The sequence below is a fragment of the Castanea sativa genome, chromosome 9 (assembly GCF_040712315.1).
Source record: "Castanea sativa cultivar Marrone di Chiusa Pesio chromosome 9, ASM4071231v1".
Lineage (NCBI taxonomy): Eukaryota > Viridiplantae > Streptophyta > Magnoliopsida > Fagales > Fagaceae > Castanea > Castanea sativa.
The window spans coordinates 23,692,549-23,714,743 of NC_134021.1; the positions used below are offsets into that span (position 1 = coordinate 23,692,549).

Sequence of the window (22,195 nt, forward strand, 5' to 3'; positions counted from 1 at the left end):
TGTTACTGCCCAGCAAAAAGAAAAAGAAAAAAAAAAAGGCACGTTAGGCCCTAGAAAATCAAAAGAAACAAAAAGAGTAGAAAAAAAAAAAGGCAACAACCCAGGAAAAAGAAAACAAAAAAAGGGCAACGGTAATTCCCAATAAAAAAAGAAAAAAGAAGAAGAGGCAACTGTCCAAAAAAAAAAAGAAAAAAGAAAAATAAAAAGGGTAACGTACTACCCAGTGGAGAAGAAAAAATAAATAAAGACAACTTAAAGAATGTGCACATGAGCATTTTTGTCAATTAAGAAAAAAAATTGATTCTCACTCAATTTTTTCTCAATTTTGAGGAGAAAACATTTTGGTGGGCTTGAAGAGAAAATAATTGAGCCTCATCATTTATTTCCCTTCCCCTCTACCTAATCAAACAGACTTCAAAAAAAATTTTCTTCCTATTTTCTCTCCAAAGTTTTTCATCCACCCTATTTCACCTCCAAACAAACACACCCTTAATTTTCAAGTTAAAATTCGTGTATAGTCAAAGAAGCAAGCAGGGTCAGAAAATTTTGAGTTTTGAAATTTGGACACTGTTAATTTTATTTTTTTATTTAGTCTCTTTATTTTCTTTTTCTTAGTTTGGTGGATTTGAAATCTAACCAGCAAGCTACCCATTGCGCTACCAATACAATAAGAATGAACATGATGATTAGATCTGGAAGTCCAATACAATAAGAATGAACATGATGATTGGATCTGGAAGTGGAAGATCAAAATGAAAGTGGACATATATGGTTTTGGGTTTTGACAAAGGATGTAAGAAAAAGAATAGAAATGGGAAAAAAAAAAAAAAGAGGGGAGGGAAATTTATTTAGGCGGATTGGTAGAGGAGAATATTAATATAAAGAGAACATTGAAGTGGTGGGTCACTGCAAGATTCTTAGAAGCATCTAATACCTTTTAGCTAACACTAACAAAGAATGACTAATGACGAAAAGAGGAGGCTATCTTTCTTGAACTAGGCTCGTAATTTCTTTTATGTTTCCTCGAGTTTAATTCTTATCTCTTCAGTAGAAAGATGATTGTGAGGAAGAGCTAGATTGAGGTTGGAGTGAGATAAAGAAATCTCTCATGTTCTACTGTAGTGAAAAATTGCTTGTTGGCATTGCCACCACATCTGTAAGGTTTCTAATCCAAAAGGTTTACAGGGATAAAATATGAGAGAGAACGTTGTAGTTAGAGGAATTAATGAGTGGGCAAATAACTCATTAATTTTTATATAGAATATTGATGACATAACATTTGTTTGTTTTTCACCATTAGATGTAAATGAAGATCTACTATTAAAAAAATGTGTAATTTTATGGAGTTACACTAGGTGTAACTTAAAATTATATATATATATATATATATATGTGTGTGTGTGTGTGTGTGTGTGTGTGCGCGCGCGCGCGTTTTTAAAGGCTCTAGTATTTTTTGGATAAATGTTAATAATTTGTATATATTATAATTTGGAAATACATATTTTTATTTTTCAAATAAATAAAAAAGATAAACTTTAGAGGTAAGTAGTAACTGTTATTTCTTTTTTGAATGTGTGATATAAAGAAAATTTCGGGTAAGAAAAATAAGATGAAAGTGAGGAGAAAGAAGACTAAATTTTAGGAGTTCTCTTAGTTTTTTATTTTTATGAATTAGAGTGTTTTACTTTTATTTGGATAAAAAAGGGAAAAAATGCTAAATTATATAGGACAAAAAAAATGAACGTAAAAAAAAAAATCCTAAATTTTAGGAGTTTTCTTTTTAAATTCAAAATGAAAATTTTTATTTGACATTTATAACCCTATTTCTAAGGAAAGTCATCATTCATTAATGAGGATATTTTTGAACCACATAAAACTTCAGTTTAAATAAGAGAATCCTTTTTATATATATAATTGTATGGGATTACACGCTCTTATAACGAAGGTTGGAGGAATGAGAAGAGAATTTTTCTTTTTCTGTTTCTGAATGGGTTTAGGTTTCCTATCTTTTTAGCTCAGATAACAAAACTAGGCAAAAAGAGAAGGGATTTTCCTTTCTGGGCTATGGGCTGGACTTGGCTTAAGTCTACTACTGATTTTGTAGGCCCACATAGCTCTTTGAAGTTAAAATTAGAGGTTTCATGTTCAATAAGCATGGTTGATCTCAAATTCTTGAAGAAGTACTTTGAATTAAATAATACTAGTATCAAAATTTAATAAGGGAGAGACAAATGTACAAAAATAACTATTCATTGCACATATTTTTATTTGTTAGTGGGTAGTTATTTTTGAAAATATATCTCACTTATTAAATTTTGATACCGCTTACATGGTATCATTTGATACAAAATTCTTTCTCTAAATTTTTATAGATATTTCCCTTAGGCTAAGGTAGTTTTAGGTTTACATTGTAGTAGTAATGTAAATCGTACATTATACACATTTGTTTAGTCTACAATGTAAATATTACTTTACTAGTACAAGAATGTAAATCTAAACAAAGAGTTTTGCTTCTACTAATTAGGTATTTTTGGGTTAGGCTAGCTTCACATTTTGCCATGCATAAAGTTGTTCATGCAACTCACAAATTTGACCCACACTTATTATTCCACCCAATTTGCCTCAAACTAGGGTGGCAATTGGGTGGGTTTGAGTGACTCATAAATGGGTTGAGTATATAAACACATATTTATCCATTTATTCCCCATTTAATCAATTAGTAAAACTCAATACACCCAATTACCCTATAATCTATAAATAAATATAACGAAGATACACTTAAAACCTCTAAAATAGCCAAAAATATCCTTAAGCATAAAAAATTACCAAAAATGCCCCCAAAACTTAAAATTGTCCGCAATACCTCCAAAATTTTCAAAATGACCAAAATACCCCTAAAACTAATGAAATGACTAAAATACCCACAAAACTCCAGATTTTATAATGATTTTTATTCATAACAAATTAAGAGGTGCAAAATGACGAATCTCTTTTCTTTTATTTTTTATTTTATAAGATGAATCTCTTGAAATATGATTTTTTTTTTGGAGTTTTAATACTAATTATTTAATGATGAAAAGATTAAAAAAAAAAAATCTTTTGCAATTACTTATACATGAAAGTTTAAGGCAATGGTCCTCCCATACCTGGAACCTGTGGGTACCAACATAGGCTTATTTGACTAGCTGTGGGTTTGGAACCAAGCCCACTTCTTTAGTCTCCTTTTACAACGCAAATGTTGTTTTCTAAAACCATTTCAACCCAGCCCTTTTTCTTTGATTCTTATATGATTATTTGGGCTGTTTTAAGACTGGACTTGTTTACAGAAAATTTTAATTGGCTGCCTACTAACGTTGTCATTCTTGGAAATCAATTACGCAAGAGAACTCATACAACCCACCAATAACTTAAAAAGTTAAAACAAGCAGCTGTGGATACTGAATAACATGAAATATACCATAATATAGAGAATAAATGTGACAAGTAGTACTTATGCATCAAAATAAAATCAACAAAGAAATTTACATCATCACACAGAGAGGATAACACAAGCAACTAATTAATGTAAACTCAGTTCAATTCGCAGCAGCTAAAAAGTTCAAAGCATCCAAATGTCAAAAAATAGTAAGGAGATTAGCTCTCATGGAGCCCAACATATAGATAAACATCTCTTCTCAATTCTCAAATCACGAAAGCTAACTGTTCTGCCCTGCTACTTGCATCTCTGCAGTTTGTTTCTCCTTTTATTTTGGTATGTTCATGGTTACGACACAATGAAAAGTAGCCAAGCACACAAGCCACACAGCTGTTATTAAAAAAAAAAAAAAAAAACCAAAACCGTATCAAGTGCTTTATTGAAGTAAGATAAATAGAAAACGCATCAAATACAAATGAGTAGTAGTAATGACTTTTAGATTCTCAAGTTATTGCACGTCAACTTTATCTTTATCAAAAAAGAAAGTTATTGCACATCAAAAACCCAACTCTTGTCTGAGGCTAATAAGAGTTCTATGACTCATTGGTTTCATACCCATGAATAAAAACAGGTGCTAATAGAACTATTATGTCCACAGTTACAAACACATGAATATTGCACCAGAAATACAACACACAAACTTTGACTACTATCACATGCAATACTAATGTTCTTAGTGACTTAAACCGTTAACAACAAAATTGAGTTTTTATTTGTTTTCATCACAACATTGAAAAGAAGATTTAATTTCTGTAGACAGGAATGACAAAACACGATTCATTAAATTGAACTGTTAAGTCTATATTTTTATTGGCTTAATTACAAAGCTTTATGTATTTTTTTTCTTTGTCGTTTTAATGCGTTTTTTGGGCAAAATTGTATCAGGTAGAAAGTACTTTTGCTTGGTTAAACTAGACATGGCAATACGGGTCAGAATTTTCTGACCTGACCCAACTTGAAAAATACCTGATCCGAACCGGATTTTTTTGACCCGAAGCAAAAATAAGTTGACCCATGACCCAACCCTTTTTTTTGCGGGTCAACTCAATGACCCGACCCGAAAAACCCATGACCTGACCCGTTAAAAAAATTTGCTAAAAAAATATTTAAACTACGTGATATTAGGTGCATAAAGAACAAAGTATCAAAACTAATAGTTCATATATTATAGATATAAAGTTATAAACAAGTAAAACTGTTGTCAAGACATGACATGAGAGAATGACTATTTGAGTTTTTTTTTTTTTTTGCTAAGACTATTAGAGCTTCATTACAATTAATAAGAGCTAAGCTTCACAAATAATGGACATGATATGAGAGAATGAGTTATGAGACAAGACAACCCAAGGTTGTCAAGACAACCATTTCAAAAAAAAAATTCTCATTCAATACTAGTTATAGTCCATTGTCCAAAGCCAAAGGCACACACAATGCACAAACCTAAAAGTTGAAACGTGACAAACTTGAGCTACAATTTGCAAGTATGAATATTTACAGTGCTGAATCTGCTACCAACATTGAGTAGATTGGGATTGAGGTGTAATTCTTATAAAATATTTACTTATTATTCTTTACTTAATATGTTATGTTTATTTTTAAATCTTTTTTTGTTTAGTTTATCTTTCTAAGTAATCTAACTTTACTATTATTTAAAATGCAATAGGAACATATACACTTAAGAAGACTGATAACTTGCTACTTTGCTGGCTTACTTGTTTTGTTTGTTTTAAGATCTATCTCTTTTTGAAAATGTAAACTTGTAATCATATGTATTTTGACAGTGAACTATTAACATTGCTCAAAACTATCAGAATTGGAAGGATATTAACAAGTGGCATTAAGTGTAATTCATTTGCTTAATTAATTTTATTCATTACCTCTAAACAGGTTGTCATTGATTTCTTTTTGTAATTGAAAAAAAAAATTTGTCTGAAAAATACGGGTCAACCCGATTGACCTGCAACCTATTTGACCCGTTTAAAAATGACTTGCTTTGACCCGACCCGACCCGACTCGCCCGTTTTTCCACATCTAGGTCAAACTATGGTCGAAGCTACTCTTGCGATCTATTAGCTCGTGAGCGACATGTGGAATATGAAGGGTTGTTTGGGTGTGACTATCGTGACCTGCCGCATGGCATGTAGATAGATTGTTATCTTTTATCATGATCTGTATTTTCAACCTTTTTTCTTTTTTTGGTCTAAAGGACCAATAGTCCAACATTCACTCCTTGTGCATGGTGGTTGTGACTAGAGAGTGGAATCTAATTATATACACATTGAGAGATCTCATTTCATTTCTTCCATCTTGAAGAGAAAGAGAGAGTCCTTCCCAAAGAGCTAAAAATGTACTCTTAACCTCTTCATTCTCACATACTAGAGAGAAATATTTATTATCCTCTCCCCAGTCAACATCTTCAAAGTGTTGTGAGTTTGTGTTAAAGGATAGAAACAATAAGAGTAATTACAAGGCCAAATTTATCGGAAGCTTTCTGTTGGTGGCTCAACAGCGGTGTCTCTAATCATCTAGATGAAGAAATGGCTCTGTGAAACTGGTTGTAAGCTGGAGCTTGAAGGATTCAAGTACATGGAGGGATATGGGCATGGAGGTTTCATAGGCTTACATATATTGCAACTAATTATTTTATTGCAAATTGTCCAATAGTGCCGTCGCGAAAGAGGTTTTTCTACCTTTATGCTCAGGTTTTCCTCTTTCTAAACACTTCTTGGTGTTTAGCTTCAGTTTGGTTTCTTTTTCGCATTTTATATTGATTCATATTTGTTATAGTTCATATATGTATTAGCTAGCAATATTAAATTTGGTTTACTTATGTTGAGCTAATTTGTAGTTTTAGTATGAAAGTGATTAAGTTGTAATTTTCTATGGACAAAGTTTGGCTACAAACTTGGTTGTAGCTAATGGCTACAATTTCACTCAATATTTTTTTATTGGTTGTGAATTTTGACAAATCCACTATTGGATTACATTTTTTTTTTTCTTATATCTTTCATACTTGCAAAATTTCCAGAAAATTATAGATCAATAGCTGTGGTATCAAACAATTATTTAAATTTCAAGTTTTTATTGTACAAAATTATGCATAAAAAATAATTTGAAATATTTGTCAAGAAGATAAAGAACATGCAATCCAACTATTAGATTTTCAAAATATGTAACTGTAAGTGCACAATTTGTACCCGGACCCAACCTAGTGATGGGTTCAGGCCCAAAAAGCCTTATACAATGAAATTTGTAGAGCGTGGACTTGAAACCTAGGTTTTATGGATATTGGACAACAGATGATGGGCTAGATTGCCACTATACACACACTTAATGGATAAAAATAGTGAATAATCCTCCTCGGACGTAAGCCGAGAAGGTCTTATATTGCTTTTCTTTCTTTGAATAACAGATTAAAATTGAAGATGAGGTATATTGTGCTATCTTTTTTTTTTTTTTTTTCTCCTCCCCCTTTCCCATGCCCTTTTCATCCTCTTGTATATCATTCTTCTTCTTCCCTTCATCTTCCACGTGTAGCACAAATTACCCCATTAGATACTTGTCTCATCCACCACCCTTTGGAAGTCTTCACACAATAGCTGGAAGGCTGATCATTACTGTTTAGAGGTCATTTCCCTATTAATGCGGCTAGAGAAGTAGGTGCAAGGTCTTTAATGCGGTGGTAGCAGCCTTTTTTCCTTGATATTTCTCATACGTTCTTCCTCTTTATAACTGTGTAAAACATATCTTTACCCAACAGATCTTCTAGAATTCTCCCTCCAAATACCATGACGTGTCCTATGATCTTCACTTGACTGAGCCGAGGAAATGCCCCTCCTCGGACAACCCACCAACACTTCTAGCAAGAGCTGGCTTGTGGGCTTCAAAGGCTCTGCTTGGACAGACCAGCATCACCAAATCAAGCCCAAGGCACAAATGTGTGTTTCAACCATTCTACCCCCACAATAGCCCCGCAAAACTTCATTTTTCTCCTCATCCAAGAAGAAAATTGGAGTTTTGAACCAATGCCACAATCTCCACACGATTTTCAAATCAACACGCGTGAAAACATCACCTCGCCTCTTTTAAACCACTACTGACGCTTCGAAATCCACCAGACGCACATTTATTGATGTAGGTAACGCCCTGTCCCCCACATCCAACGATGTGATGCACATCCAACGGCTCGGGTCTTTCTCGAATTTGGGCGGGGTAACTCCCATTCAATGCCGCCTCCCATACGCCAAAACACCTAAGAAACCGAAATTCAACCTCTCACTTCAGAAATCAATCAAATCTCAAAATTTTCTATTCTCTCTCCTTTCAAGAAGCCCGCGAAGAATCGTCTATCTATTCCTCGTAAGTTCTCAATCTTTTAAGTTCATTTCTCCTCGGCTATTATTCTCGGCCAGTAATTATACCCTTTTCCTCTCTAAATTTTCACTTTTGCCCCCACCAAATGGGTAGATTCAAGTGTCTAGTAGACACCCCCACCGGCATGAAGGGTTTCCGAGCTAAATACCATATTCCTCCGGAAGTGGGTTTAAAGTACTGCCCCCCAAGAGCTAGCTGACTCTAGGAAAGAAGGACAAGTTGTTATTCCTATAATCGCCTTTTTAGAGGGTGGAATGACGCTTCCTATGAAGAATGTTACCAGTGAATACTTGCGTAACCATAGATTGTGCCCCGACCAATGTACATCTAACATGTTTAGAGTCCTAGGTTGTGTTGATACTCTTAATAAGCAAATGGGTTTGAACCTCACCTGGCGCAATGTCGTCCATATGTATGAGTGCCACCAACTGAAAAACGTAGGATATTACCTCAAGTCTAGGTCCAGCGTTGTTAGACTCATATCATGCCTTCCCAAGTCTAACAAAGGCATGAAGGACGACTACTTAATCGCCTCAGGGAGATGGTACGACGATCCTTATTGCCCAGTCAAAGAGGGAAAACCAAGTGTGACACCATAGGATTTAGATTTCTGACCTGAGTTTTAAATCTTCGAGCCTTATCATTCAGATTCATCACATTTTAATATTCTCTTTATTCAATGTCTATTATGGGTCGTGGATGTGTCTTTTGCAGACAAACAACAGATATCGCCCCGACTAAGCGAAGCCAGCATTTCGGATTTAAACAGAGTTTTGAGATCTGAGGTGTTTGTGAACGAGGACTTACAAGTGAGGGTTGCCCATCTTATCTTAGGGTATGACCCTCTGTCAACCGTCTACCAGGAGATTGATAACGCAATCATTGCAGGTGATAGGAGACGTAGAAAAATTGACGTTTCTAAGTATGGCTTTCTCACCTTAAACGAGCTACTAGACGACCCTTCCGTCATCCTGTACACACTCCCAGCCAGAGCAGACCCAATTTTAGTATGACCTGCAGCAACCAACATCCGAGAAGAGCCCACATCCCCATGTCTATCTCTTGAAGAAGCAATAGATCAGTTTCGGCTTGAGGAACCAGAGAAACCATTAGAGAGACGCATTGTCACCATCTTAGACGAAGAAGACGAACCCACTGAAGGCTCGGGTATCGCAGGTCTGATAGTTGCCCATTTTGATAGTAGTGACGAGGAAGAGGAAGAAATGTCTCAAAAATCAGGGACAGATTTGTGGGGTTTGCTTTTCGAAAGAGGCAAAAAAATCACAGAAGATGCTTCTGGATCCCATCCCCCAGCTAACCTTCCTCCTCCGCCTCCTCCTCTAGGCTCCGTTCTTCCTGCCCCCCACCTCAAGAAAAGAAGATCTGATGAGGTTGAAGAGGAGTATTTGGTTTAGAAAAAGAAGCAAAAACAGCAGAGGGCAGGAAAAGGCCACGTTCGAGAATCCTTGGTGGAAAGTAAGGAAAGCCGAGAGTTAGCCGAGGTGCGCCAAGCATAATCCCATTGGTCACCCCCCCTAGAGTTGGAGGGGACTCCCATTCCCTATCATTCTACTATAAGAGACTTTCAAAAAGGGCATAGTCATTACTTGGCGGAAGCCCTGGAGCAACCCATCCTTTTACCCAAGGATATGGAAGCCTTGGACAAAATGAAGCAACCTTAACTCTTCCTTTCCCTCAAAAGGGATTTAGCTATGGTATGTGTAATTTAACTTATTTATTATTTTTATAAACTTACTTATAGATACCTTGTCACTTTCTACATCCTATTGTACATGTTTCCCACATTCATATAGGCCATCCAAGATGTCTTTGCTGCTGAGAAATGGGTAGAAGATGCTCGTAAAAAAGCTAATACGGAGTTCACCATCAGGGTTGAAACGGAAAAAGCTTTAGACCGAGTTGACCTGGAGAACAAGAAACTTGTTGACAAACTTATGGCAGAAGAACAATTAAGAAAGAGCGTTGAGGCTGGTCTTAACTCAGCAAAGGCACAAGCCGAGGAGCAACGCAAATAGCTTCGAAGCCACAAGGAGGACCTGGCCACTGCTCGACTAGAGATTGAACGCTTAAAGGGTGAATTAGCCCAAGCTAAGGAAATTGCTGATGCCACATCACTCACTTCTTTTAACAGAAGGGTTGAAGAAACAGAAACCCGCTTAGTTGAAGAGCTTGTGGAACTGTGCAGAGGGTACTGTCAGCAAGTGTGGATGGAAGCCCTCAACGTGGCAGGTGTTCCTGCTACATCTGAGTGGAGAAAAACTGAGAGTGTATGGTATCCTCCTGACATCCGTGCACTCGAGGGTACACCTGCTACAGCTGCCTTAGCGACAGCATCTCCTAGTCTGCCTTCCACCATTCAAAGCATTCTTCCCCCCACACAAGCCTCTACTAATCCTGGCCAAGCCATGCGCCAAGAAGCGAACATGAACAAGGATTCGAGCAAGATATCCTACCCAGGAGATCCTCCCCCAGTGACTAAGGACAAGGGGAAACAAACTGTGACTTCGCCCGAGGACCTGCCTTCAAATGCTCCTCCTAATACTAAAGTCGTGGCCCCCAAATCCCAAGAGACCAAGCTTAAAACAAAAGAAGAGGAAGATAAAACGAAAAAGATTGTACTCAAGGTCGCAGAAGATCTTTCATCCAAAAACAAGGCATAAATAACCTAGGACTTCATCCTTGTTCTATGCCTATTTTTGCATTAGTTTAACTTAGTTTTGTTTTTATTTTATTTCAGACAATTGAATCATGAGTTTAAGACTTTAATTCTGACTTCGTTTACTGGGAATATCTATTCTTTTATTTCTATACAACTCACATTTATAATATGACTAATTATAATGCTCAAAGGACCAATACAGACCTTAATGAAGGATTTAACTAGCAATAGCAACACCAAAATATATCTGTTTACTTATATTTAATAATATATCAATTTTCACAAGGTATGTGGTCCGAGGAGCCAAGCATGACCAAGTCTCTGTTTGATACTTAAGAGAATTGAATTGAAATGTTAATTTTCCCAAAGTAGATGATCTGAGAACCAGTCGTAACTGAGGTTCTGTTTAGCATTTAATAACATATCAATTTCCACGAGGAATGTGGTCCGAGAAGCCAAGTATAACCAAGTTTCTGTTTGATACTTAAGAGAATTGAATTGAAATGTTAATTTCCCCAAAGTAGATGATCCGAGGACTAGACGTAACTGAGGTTCTGTTTAACATTTAATAATATATCAATTTCCACGAGGTATGTGCTCCGAGGAGCCAAGTATGACCAAGTTTCTGTTTAATACTTAAGAGAATTGAATTGAAATGTTAAATTCCCCAAAGTAGATGATCCGAGGACCAGATGTAACTGAGGTTCTGTTTAACATTTAATAATATATCAATTTTCACGAGGTATGTGGTCCGAGGAGACAAGCATGACCAAGTTTCTGTTTGATACTTAAGAGAAATGAATTGAAATAGAGCATAATGATAATAGAACAAAAATGGTAGAAGTGCCTTCTATTAATAGTAGTACCTTCGTAGGTTATTTACATTCCAAGGACGTTGTACAACTTTTTCATCTAAGTCTACTAGACGATATGGCCCTATCCTTGCTACAGAAGTGATTCGGTATGGTCCTTCCCAGGTAGGTTCTAGCTTTTCCCATGTGGGGTTCTTGGCAGTACCCAAGACCTTCCTCAATACTAAATCTCTCGGTGCAAGTGGCCTTAACTTCACATGAGCATCATACCCTCGTTTGAGCTTATGTTGATAATAAGCTAGCTGAACCATGACAGTCTCTCACCGTTCCTCAACTAAATCCAGACTTTTCTCCAGTAAACCATTGTTATTATTTGGGCTGAAAGAGCTTATCCTTAACGTTGGAAAACCAGTTTCCAAAGGGATCACAGCCTCGGCCCCATAAGTCATGGAGAAGGGTGTTTCGCTTGTGGATCTTCGTGGTGTAGTTCGATATTTCCATAGAACATGTGGCAATTCTTCCTCCCATCTTCCCTTCGCGTCATCCAGCCTCTTCTCGAGTCCACTTACTATAACCTTATTAGCTACCTCGGCCTGCCCATTACCCTGCAGATAAGCTGGAGTGGAGTATCTGTTCGTGATACCTAGGTCACAACAGTATTTTCTGAAAGCTTTACTATCAAATTGCAAGCCGTTGTCTGAAATAAGAGTATGAGGTATCCCAAATCTAGTGACAATGTTCTTCCAAACGAACTTCTTTACATCTAGATCTCTAATGTTTGACAAAGGTTCAACTTCAACCCACTTGGTAAAGTAATCTGTCCCTACGAGCAACCACCTTTTATTCCCCACAGCCTTTGGGAAAGGCCCTACTATATCCAACCCCCCTTGAGCGAATGGCTAAGGACTAGACAAAAGGTTAAGTACACCACTGCGTTGATGGATGCTAGGAGCGAATCTCTGGCATTGGTCAAATTTTCTCACGTAATCTTGAGCCTCTCTCTGCATATTAGGCCACCAATACCCCTAGGCCAAAGCTCTATGAGCTAAAGACCTTCCGCCTATATGACTTCCACAAATCCCTTTGTGCAATTCTTCCAAAAGTGACTCCGTTGCTTCAGGGTGTATACATAGCAAGTATGGCCCAGAGAAAGATCGTTTGTACAACTTTTGATCCTCAGAAAACCAAAATCGAGGTGCCTTCCTACGTATCTTATTTTCTTTAGATTTCTCCTCAGGAAAGACATCGCTCTTAAGAAAGGACACTATGGGGTCCATCCAACTAGGTCGAAGCCTAGCTTGATGAACATGGATGGCATCTACAGTCGTCCAAGCAGGTTTCAACAAATCTTCAACAAGAATGACCCGAGGCAGACCTTGAGCCAAGGATGTTGCTAGCGTGGCTAATAAATCAGCATGTGTATTTCCACTCCTAGATATATGTAACAAGATAAAGGAATCAAATTTGGATTGTAAGTGTCTTGCCTTGGTCAGTTATTCTTGCATTCTTGGATCTCTAGCCTCCAATGTCCTTAGCACTTGGCCAACGACTAATTGAGAATCCGAGAACATTTGGACTGATTTTTTCCCCATTTTCTGAACCATATCCATCCCGACCAACAAAGCCTCATACTTCGCCTCATTGTTAGTAGTCGAGAATCCCAATCTCAAAGATTTCTCGAAAGTAAGCCCCTCTGGAGATATTAGGACTAGTCCCACACTTGACCCTCTCTGATTAGCCGCCCCATCAACATACACTTTCCAAACCGGAAGCTCCTTGCAAGTGATTATGCCAACTGATTTTTCACCCATTTGCAACTCCTTTGCAGTTTCTTCTAACGAGGGTTCAGCGAATTCTGCCACCAAATCAGCAAGGACCTGGCCCGTCACAGAGGTGCAAGGCATATACTTAATGTCAAAAGCCCCCAAGATAGTTCCCCACTTTGCTATCCTCCCTGAGTAATCAGCACTTCGCAACACCGACTTAAGAGGAAGCTGAGTCAAAACAACAACAGTATGGGATTGGAAATAGTGGGGAAGTTTACGCGTAGCATGCACCACAGCTAGAATCGCTTTCTCCAATGGTAAATAACGCACTTCTGTTTTGCATAATAAACTGGTCTCTATACACCACTATCGTCCCGTATTAAAACTAAACTGACAGCATGGATGACCACAGCTATATGTGCAAATAGGATTTCATCTACCTCTGGCCGAGACATGATTGGTGGTCGAGAAAGGTATTCTTTAAGTTGTTGAAAAGCTAAAGCGCACTCCTCGGTCCATTCGAATCCTTTCCACTTATTGAGCAATTGGAAGAAAGGTCTACACCTATCAGTGGACCGAGAGATAAACCTGTTGAGAGAAGCGGTCATCCCAGTCAATTTCTGAACTTCCTTTAGATTCCGAGGTGGTTGTAAGCCGTGGATTGCCCTGACCTGTGCCAGATTCACCTCTATTCCTTTATGAGTCACCATGTAGCCTAGGAATTTACCAGAGCCCAACCCAAAAGAGCATTTAGAGGCATTAAGTCACAACTTGTACTTCCTGAGCGTTTGAAAGGTGTCACCTAAATCTTTCACATGCATAGGCACCGTCTTGCTTTTCACCACCATATCATCCACATATACCTTAATAGTTTTTCCGAGCTGCGACTCGAACATCCTGGTCATCATCCTTTGATAGGTAGCCCCTACATTTTCAAACCAAATAGCATCACCTTATAGTGATAATTCCCCGTAGGAGTAATGAATGTTGTCTTCTCCTGGTCATCCAGTGCCAAAGGTATTTGATGATAGCCTTGGAAGGCATCCAAAAAACTCATCTGAGGATGCCTAATTGTGGCATCCACCAACTAATCTATACGAGGTATTGGAAATGAATCTTTAGGACAAGCCTTGTTCAGGTCTATGAAGTCCACGCACACTCTCCACTTCCCATTCTTCTTCTTTACAACCACTGTATGTGCCAACCATTCCGGATAAAAAACCTCTTTGATTGCCCCGACCCTTTTGAGCTTGAACACCTCTTCCTTGACAGCCTCTATATGCTCTTTGGAAGAATGCTGAGGTGGTTGCCTCCTCGGAACAACGGCAGGATTGATGTTCAAATGATGGAAAATGAAACTTGGATCAACCTTAGGGGCCTCATAGGGATCCCAGGTAAATACGTCCACATTGTTCTTCAAAAACATAACCAATTCCATTTTCTCCTGATGTGGTAAGCGAGCACCAACTTGAAAGAACTTTTCAGGATCATCACCTATAAGAAACCTTTCTAATTCCTCACATGTTGCCTCCTCTGCTGTCACCGCACTGGGCGCATCCAGAGACATTAATTGCTATAAGTCCTCCGTAGCCGAGACCGAGGATCCTGGTTTAGCTTGATGTAGTATTGTAGCCGACATACACTGTCCTGCTACTGATTGACTCCCGAGAATTTCTTCAATCTGTTCCTCTGAAGGGAATTTCACTTTGACATGAAGAGTTGAAGATACAGCACCCAGTGCATGCACCAAGGCCTTGCTACGATGGCCGTGTACAGGGAATAAGTGTTGACCACGATGAAATCCACATCAACCATTTCTAAACCTGATTGCACAGGCAAACAAATTTGTCCTATTGGTGTGACAGCTTTCCCTTCAAAACTTATCAACGGCGAATCATAAGGAGTAAGATCCTCGAGCTTCAAATTAAGCCCCTTAAACAAGTCAGGGTACATAATGTTAGCACCACTACCCTGATCAACCATCACTTTTTTCACATCATAACCCCCTATCCTCAGTGTAACCACCAGAGGATCGTCATGTGGTTGAATGGTCCCAACCTTATCTTCATCCGAGAAGCCCAAAATAGGTGGATTACTCCCTTTAATCCTCTTCGGCCTCGAGCCAGACTCCTCGGCGAGGATATGTGACACAGACATCACCCTAGTAGGACAGGAGCCAGTCTTGCCAAGAGCAACGAAAATGACATTAATCGTTCCCAAGGGAGGTTGGGATGAGTTGTTCCTTTGATTGATTGAACCTGAATGACTTCCTTGTCCATTGGGGTGGTACAAAAATTGCTTCAACTTCCCTTCACTAACCAACTGCTCTAAATGATTCCATAGTGTCTGGCAGTTCTTAGTGGTATGACCTACGTCCTAGTGATATTGGCAAATGAGATTCTGATTTTGTTTTGTAGGATCTCCAGCCATCTTGTTAGGCCATTTGAAGTATGGCTCCTTCAGGATTTTCTCCAGCAACTGATGTACCGGTTTTCAGAATACGATGTTGACTGCCTGAGGGATGGCTGAATCAGATTGCCCAGCATAATATCTCATCGGCCTGTTGTTATTGTATCTATCCGACCTGAAATCCCTAATCTCCTGAGGGATAACCTTCACCTTCCCCTTACCCTGCTATTGATTTTCCTTGACCCGTTTGTACTCGTCAATACGATCCATGAGCCGATGTACACTTCGTACAGGCTTTTTAGTAAGAGATTTCCTTAAGTCGTGATTAGTTTGGAGGCCCACCTTGAAAGTGTTAATCGCCACTTCATCAAAATTACCATCAATTTCATTAAACATCTCCCAGTATCTGTCAGAATACATTTTCAAGGTCTCTCCCTCCCTTATGGCCATGGACAGTAATGAGTCTAAAGGCCGAGGAACTCTACTGCATGTAATGAATCGAGACCCAAATGCCCTGGTGAGTTCCATGAAGTAATCAATAGAACCTGCCTTGAGGCCATTAAACCATCTCATTGCAACAAGTCCCAAACTTGAGGGGAAGACTTTGTACATTAACGTTTCATTCTTAGAGTGTACCGCCATCCTCTGATTAAAATGACTCACGTGCTCCACTGGGTTTGTTTTGCCATTATAGATGGTGAATGTGGGTTGAGCGAACCGTCGTGGAAGCTCTCCCCTTTCAATCGTACGTGTGCAAGGTGACTTGGAGATCTGGTGTAACGCTCTACTCATAGCATCGTTTTCAAAGCCCTTGGAGGAAGACTTCTTATTCCTACGACCATGAAGATCGTCCTTCTCATACGAGAAGGTTTCACTAGGGGGAGTTATGGACCTTGGCCTGTAACTATTGCCTTGGGAGTCCTCAGAAGAAGGGTCAGAAAGAGATGGTGTCCTCCTCTGTCTCGCACGGCTTAACTTCTTCTTAGGACGATCAATCTCCTTCTGCATGGCCTTGGCATCATCCTCATGGGGGACTCTGCTTCCACCACACGAACGACTCCCACCGGTGTGCACCATGGGTACACTACCCTCTTGGTCCCTTTCACGTTCAAGACGCTGGAAATGATTCTCATGCTGGGAACCCAGAGGCTCTGCTTGATGCGGATCTGAGCCTGCCATAGTGTTCCGATTCCTTAAACACAAGATTTCCCACAAACGGCGCCAATTGTAAGTGCACAATTTGTACCTGGACCCAACCTAATGATGGGTTTAGGCCCAAAAAGCCTTATACAATGAAATTTGTAGAGCGTGGGCTTGAAACTTAGATTTTATGGATATTGGACAACAAATGATGGGCTAGATTTCCACTATACACACAATCAATGGATAAAAATAGTGAGAAATCCTCCTCGGACGTAAGCCGAGGAAGTCTTATATTGCTTTTCTTTCTTTGAATAACAAACTAAAATTGAAGATGAGGTATATTGTACTTTCTTTCTCTTTTTTTTTTTCTCCTCCCCCTTTCTCATGCCCTTTTCATCCTCTTGTATATCATTCTTCTTCTTCCCTTCATCTTCCACGTGTAGCATAAATCACCCCATTAGATACTTGTCCTATCCACCACCCTCTGGAAGTCTTCACACAATAGCTGGAAGACTGATCATTACTATTCAAAGGTCATTTCCCCATTAATGCGGCTAGAGAAGTAGGTGCAGGGTCTTTAATGTGGTGGTGGCAGCCTTTTTTCCTTGATATTTCTCATACGTTCTTCCTCTCTATAACTGTGTAGAACATATCTTTACCCAACAGATATTCCAAAATCCTCCCTCCAAATACCATGACGTGTCCTATGATCTTCGCTTGACTGAGCCGAGGAAATGCCCTTCCTCGGACAACCCACCAACCCTTCTGGCAAGAGCTGGCTTATGGGCTTCAAAGGCTTTGCTCGGATAGACCAGCACCACCAAATTAGGCCCAAGGCCCAAATGTGTGTTTCAACCATTCTACCCCCACAGTAACCATGTTGATTTTCTTTTAAGAGTAGTAGCCATTGGATTTTTTTAAATTAAGAACAACAAAACCAAATTTAAGGTTAAAATTAATTAAGAGATTAAAAAAAAGACCAATTAGGGCCAGCTTAATATAGTTGGGGGCCTAACGTGAAATTTTTAAGTGGGCCATTTGTATTTAAATATCAATTAAATAAATTTATTTGAAACTAACCAAATCAAGGTTAATTTGATGAATCAAAAAAAAAAAAAATTATGAATCAATATTAACCAACTTAAATTAAATTTCAAATAGAGAACCAACTATGATGGTTCAAGAATAAAGTTTATAAAAAAATGATAAAAAATTATTATTTTGTTAGAACAGAGGTTTATTTTATCTAAGACAAGCTAATACATTGTAATAAATTTTGATTTTAGTGTTTGGTGTGTAGCTGTGCGCAAAATTAGGTGGGTAATGTCGACAATCTATTGTATAGAATTTATAGATTATTGGCTTAAAGTATGAAAATAAATTTTTTCCCCAAAAGTGTATAATTTTCAATTGGGTTGAGTTTTTGTTTGTATACCTTTAAAAAAGGTGGGAAAAATAGTAAATAGCCCTTAAAAAAAAAACCCACATGTTATTATACCACCTTGAATAATGCTAAAGTTACAACAAACTTTATTACATAAAGTACATAAATTGATATGACAATGAATGTTATATGATGTGGTAATCAATGTGATTAACAGGTCTCAACTATCTAATAAATGAATGTTTAATTTTTTTTTTGATTAATGATAAAAAGATTTCTAATTTCTCTAATATTTTTGGGTCTTTTTATAATAAAATGAGGCATAAGTTAAGAGTTTTCAGAAGAAAATTTTGAGGTACCAAAATCTAAAGGTACTAGTAGTGGTAAATGAGAGCACTGCTAAAAGAAAAATAAGGTACATGCACTTAATTTGGGCAGAGAGAAACAAATAAACATTGTGAGCAAATAGTAGTATATAGGACAAAAAGGGTGCACCTTTTCCAAAATCTTTGTAAAATTTATTTACCAAACCCTCATCAACAAATTATCTGGATTGAAGAGATATGCACAAGTTGCCAAAGTCCGAGGCTTTCTTCCTCGAAATCATGTATAGCTGATAAGGAAAGTATAGTACATTAAAAAAAAAAAAAGATTAGCGAAATATACTTTTGGCCCCTATATTTTGAATCTATTCTCATTTGGGTCACTAACTTGATTTTGCGCCTACCTTAATTTCTAAAAAGAGATGTACTATTTGCACAATAAATACTGACTTGACTAATAAAATAATAATATAAAATTTATTTGATTTTCAAAAAATGTCACGTCAGCTCCACATAAGTTTATAAATTTAAAAAAAATTATCAATTGTAATTTGTAACCAAAGTCTTCCAAAAAAATCAATTATACATTCAACCAAAAATTATTATCCTAATACAATATTTCTCATGACATAGATTTTCAACCAAATACACAAAATTTCAATCAGACAAATTTCTTCATCAATTTCCCAGCAACCAGCAAAGCCTTGGCATCAAACTCACAGTAATACTGAGCTAAAAAATTTCAAATCGACCTTAGACCCACCAATAGCATCATCAACTCACAACACGTATTTGAATAAAAAATCTAAATAAGACAACAAGATCTAAACAAATCCAAATCAAAGTGAGTGAGAGTAGATCCAAAACTATCTATTTCCCAAATACCCATCAAAATTATCGAGATAACAGAATGGAGGAGAGGTAGAGATGTGGCTTCATCATGGTGGCGGCATTGAGGTGGAGTTGATGGCATCATCATTCAAATAATTTTGAAGACCCACAACTCAAATCACCCAAACAGTCGCCTATTAAAACCCCATTATCAACTAAACTCTACAAACCAAAATCACAGATCTAGAAATCCAAATACACCCACCAAAAATCAAACCTTGAAAACCAAAACCTATTAAAGAAGGTGCTCCTTGATGAATTGTGACTTTTTGGTGGTTTGACACAGCTTGAAGAGATTGTTTATGGAAGGAGGGTTGGAGGAATGGCGAGAGGTAGAGAGCGGATGAAACCAAAAGATAAAGAATGGATGATACCAAAAGAAAAAGATTTCCCAGATGGGGCAGACTAGATGAACTCAGAAGGAAATTAAAAAAAAAAAAAGTTACTTTAATTAGATTAAAAAATTAGAATAATTAAATTTAAAAAAATTTGAAATTTAGAATTTTATTTTTAAATTTTTTAAATTTTTGAAATTTATTTAAATGTTGATGTGAAATTTTTTAAAAATAAAATAAATTCCATTATTATTATTATTATTATTATTTTATTAGCCACGTTAGCATTCATTGTGCCAACAGTGCACTCTATTTGCTAGGTAAGACTTTTCTATTAGTTAGTTGACAGCAAGGACCAAAATGGACGTGATTTTTTGTTTATAGGAATTGAGGTAGATGCAAAATCAAGTTAGGGACCAAAATGAGAATAAACCCAAAATGTAGGGACCAAAAATGCATTTTCGCCAAAAAGATTAATGTATACTTCCATAGAGGATTAAAAATTACGATATACCAGGTATTCCATATAACCAATCGCGAGCACATAACAAAGTTTTTGGAATTTGCAGCAAAAGAGAATTGCAAAACTCATCAAACACGCATTCACCAATACTAAATGCAAACTCAGAGGCAAACCCTAAAACATCCAAATCCTTATGCCTCCTATAGTCAAGTCAAGTTTCTTCCAAGTATAAATTGTAACTTGTTTGAATCTTAACCAATTAGATGACTCATAAATGTATCAAAACTAGAGAAATCATCATCGTTATCATCACGACTGCGCACACCACCACTACTGGATGATGTTTCATCCATATCATTGACATTACTAGTACTAGCAGTAGACCACAACTGCTCCTCAAAGATGACATATAATTTATCACAAAGACCTAATGCCATTGATATTGCTGCATACCCATACAACTTGCCATAACAAACTCTACACATTGCAACTTATATTGAGGATCCAAAATGACAGCAAAGGATAGCATGACATTGCAACACTCCACAATATTTATCAGATTTTGCTTTCATTTCTTTTTCCATTACTCTAATGATCATATCATGATTTTCCAACTGAATTCTCCACACACAATGAAAATACAAGTTGGCTGTGGGATAGTAAGTCGCTTAGAAGAGCTTAGTGATATCATATAACGGTTCCATCATCCTTGTTATCTTCTCTGCCTTATCCCATTCCTTTTCTGAGGCTAAAAAAAAAAAAGTATCATTGCTAATTGAAAGTAATTATTTTGATGTACCCCATAGAAGTAATCTTCCCAAAATTTCTTCCATGGCAGACTCTCTCCCTCTCTTATATACTTTTTGAGAATAGTCCCTCTTTTTATACTTTTCGAGTATAGGAAATATAGGAGTGAAATATAGGCAATCTTTCCAAGCTTTTATTTTACAAGTTTGTATAGATGTATAGGAGTGGTTGGATTTGAGGTATATGTCCTACTAAATGAAGTAATCTTCCCAAAATTTCTTCCACGGTAGACTCTCTCCCTCTTTTATATACTTTTTGAGTATAATCCCTCTCTTTTATACTTGTCAAGTATAGGAAATATAGGAGTGTGGTATAGGCAATCTTTCTAAGCTTTTATTTTACAAGGTATAGATGAACAGGAGTTGTTGGATTTGAGGTATATGTTCTAGTAAATGCAGTGACGGCTTTAGGATTTTTGTTTAGAGGGGTTAATAAGAATTATAAATTATACAAAATCTATTAAAAAAAACACTATAAGTTTATTTGACATAAGTTTTTCTAATACAATAACATATTAATTATTGTTGTAAGTGAACTTTAATTATTATTACTTAGAATACTTTAATTTATTAGATTATTTTTATTTTTACTCTTTACCAATTTTTTATGAATTTGCTAGACATTTTGATAAATTGTTTTATATTTTGTTTACAACTCTTCATTTAAGGTACTGACCCACCCACGTAGCAACAATCATTCCTACACACTTCGGTCAAAGACTCAAAAAAGCAAAAAACAAAACTCATAACTCTATATCAAACACTACAAAAACTTAATAGTACAGATGCATAAAAGGAGACGGTCAACTAGTCAAAGACTCAAAACTCAAAGATAAAGTATCAAAACACCATAACCTCCCACACACACATCGTGACTCACTGAAAGAAGTTTGTCAAAACACTATAAACACACACTCTCACAGTGAATGAAAGAGAGATGAAAATACCAGATCAAGCAGTAGTGGCGGTGGCAGATCAAGGCCAGTCCAGGCGTTGGCGATGCGGCAGTAGATCTGAGTAAGATTGCAGCAGATTGTTTGTGGGTGAAGTAGCTACCTTTATTCTTTGGGTTTGGAGAGTGAAGAGGGATAGTGGGAGAGGACTACATTTTTCCCTCTTAGGTTTGGTTTGGCCCTTTTTTTATGATTTTTTAAAATTCGATTTATGGGCTCTTTTTTTTTTTCTTGAGATTAAAGACCAAAAATTTTCAATTGGACTTTTGTTTTTTTGGAGTTTAAAGCTGAATTCAATTGGACTTTCAGGGTGTGCAAATGTTTATATTAGGGGGTTAAAAACAATTTAAAAAAAAAATTATATATATAATTTTTTTTTCC

At 37.0% G+C, this 22,195-nt stretch overlaps 1 long non-coding RNA gene across 1 annotated transcript; it reads right to left on the reverse strand.

The window, feature by feature from the left end:
• Nucleotides 1–3,620: 3,620 nt before the first annotated feature.
• Nucleotides 3,621–21,990, reverse strand: LOC142610044 (uncharacterized). The gene is made up of 3 exons (XR_012839750.1): nt 21,809–21,990; nt 18,539–18,656; nt 3,621–3,805 (listed from the first exon to the last, which is right to left on the reverse strand). It is a non-coding gene; the product is annotated as an uncharacterized LOC142610044 (long non-coding RNA).
• Between the last annotated feature and the right edge of the window lie 205 nt (nt 21,991–22,195).